Here is a 2,500-nt window from a genome sequence, read left to right on the forward strand (position 1 = left end):
CGGATATAGTCGTTGTTAGGGTTGAGTGAGTTAACCTTTCCCTTACCAACTATATGAAAATCGTCACATTCGTTACGATACAACCAACATTTGTCTTATTCAAATTTCTCTTGTACATCATAACATTAAAAAAAAATGAACAGTATGTTGTAGAGTACGTTTTGCTAAAGAAATTATGTATGGCAAGACTTTTATTGCTGTTATGTCAGAGTGATAAAAATATATATCTTCATGTTAGTTGGGTGTGAAGTTTTGGGGAAAATCCTGAAAATGGCTGGTAAGTAGTGAGTTAAGGGAAACACTTAGACCTAAATAGAAATTGTAAACATTTGAGGTGACACGTCATATCTTACGGTGATCTCTGTTGTTGACATCAGACATCCTGTTTGATGGATTATCTATATTCCTTCATGGAATGCCTAGCCGACGGGACCCACTATGACAACATGGGTGATTCCTGTTGACATCAGACATCCTGTTTGATGGATTATCTATATTCCTTCATGGAATGCCTAGGCGACGCGACCCACTATGACAAAATGGGTGATTCCTGTTGACATCAGACATCCTGTTTGATGGATTATCTATATTCCTTCATGGAATGCCTAGGCGACGGGACCCACTATGACAACATGGGTGATTCCTGTTGACATCAGACATCCTGTTTGATGGATTATCTATATTCCTTCATGGAATGCCTAGGCGACGGGACCCACTATGACAACATGGGTGATTCCTGTTGACATCAGACATCCTGTTTGATGGATTATCTATATTCCTTCATGGAATGCCTAGGCGACGGGACCCACGATGACAACATGGGTGATTCCTGTTGACATCAGACATCCTGTTTGATGGATTATCTATATTCCTTCATGGAATGCCTAGGCGACGGGACCCACTATGACAACATGGGTGATTCCTGTTGACATCAGAAATCATGTTTGGTGAATTATCTGCCCAGTCAACAGTCTAATGGTCTCGTTGTGAAATTTTAAATTGAATTCACAATTGATAGGATTCAACAGTCGTAACGTCACTTCCTTCCTAATGACGCAGGGTAACTTAGCAACACTGGCTCTAAACTATCGGAACAATGGGGGACGCCTGTATGAAATATTTCTCCGACGAGCATAAAAGCGTATCCAGAGGGGGAAAAAACATAAATTTGATCATGTTTTGACTTTTACACATTCTGATCACAAGACATATGAAAAGTTATAGCCAGCATGAAGAATTAAAAGGAATGCTTTTCTTTGTTTAGACAACAGACTACTGAATCCAATTACGAAATTCAACCCACACCGGAGACTGCCTCCGACGACCCGGCAGTGCACGTCCTTCGGATAAAGACGTCGGGCACGGAAAAATAAATACAAAGAATAAAGAGAACAGCCGCTAGATTTATCGATACCAAGCTCGAAAAAAACAAAAAACAAAAAAACGGCAGAGGACGTCGGGTGCTTGGTATGGGTAGGTCTAGCGGCTCTTCTCTTCATTCTTAGTATTTTGTCCGTGCCCGACGTCTTTATCAGGAAGACGACAGAGTCAGTGTCCATTGTGGGTTAGTCCTGATACGGCTTCGAGATGCTGGGTCGCTTATGTGGGTTTTTTTTTTTTTTTTTTTTTTAGAGTATAGATAGTTCGAAGTTGGCGTCACTCAGGTCTTTGTTATTGTTTTTTTTTTTTTTTTTGCCAACCGCGTTTATGAGTAATTATCAGTAAATTGTATTAATTTGCCTATAAACGTTCATGTTTACATATAGTTTTGTGTGTTGGTCCGTTATGCTTCCGGATGGCAATGTTGTGAGCTTCTTAGACAAGCGCATATTATCTATAGCATAGTATGCGCTTGGCTAAGAATCTCACAATTTTCATCAGGACGTATAACGGACCAATACACAAAACTATATGTAACCTTGAACGTTTATAGATAGAACAAGATGACATAACGCATGTCTTTGTTGTTATTGTTTTTTGCCATCCACGTTTATGAGTAATTCTCACTAAACTGTATTCAAAAAGACTATAAAAGTTCATGGTTACACATAGTTTTGTGTGTTGGTCCGTTATACTTCCGGATGGCAATGTTGTGAGCTTCTTAGCAAGCGCATACTATCTATACTCTGGTTAATACAGTTTAGTGAGAAGTACTCATAAACGTGGATGGCAAATAACAATAACAAAGACCCGAGTGACGTCATCTTCTTTCTATATATAGCACACATTGACTACAATCAGTTTCTTATCAACATCGCGTGCTGTCCAATCAAATCGCGAGATTCACTTCCTGTATGTAAGCAGAAACGGACATTGTAAAATAATAGCCTTCAACAGTCGTGACGTCACTTCCCCCGTAATGACGCAGGGTAACTTAGTAACTGGCTCTCAACTATTGGAACAATGGCGGACGCCCTTATGAAATATTTTTCCGACGAGCATAAAAGTGTATCCATAGGAGAAAAACATTATAAATCTGATCGTGTTTTTGAATTTCATA

The 2,500-nt window shown here is 39.4% G+C and overlaps 1 protein-coding gene across 2 annotated transcripts in view; it reads left to right on the forward strand.

The window, feature by feature from the left end:
• Positions 1-112: 112 nt before the first annotated feature.
• Positions 113-2,500, forward strand: part of LOC144977778 (uncharacterized) — a 76,986-nt gene continuing 74,598 nt past the window's right edge. For both annotated transcript variants that reach the window (XM_078923170.1, XM_078923171.1), the window contains exon 1: positions 113-277. The gene's annotated coding sequence lies outside the window, so the exon portion shown is untranslated. The remainder of the gene's footprint in view (positions 278-2,500) is intronic.

The sequence above is a fragment of the Berghia stephanieae genome, chromosome 8, assembly GCF_034508935.2.
Source record: "Berghia stephanieae isolate SIO BIC M18660-M18661 chromosome 8, UCSD_Bste_1.3, whole genome shotgun sequence".
In the NCBI taxonomy this organism is placed as follows: Eukaryota; Metazoa; Mollusca; class Gastropoda; order Nudibranchia; family Aeolidiidae; genus Berghia; species Berghia stephanieae.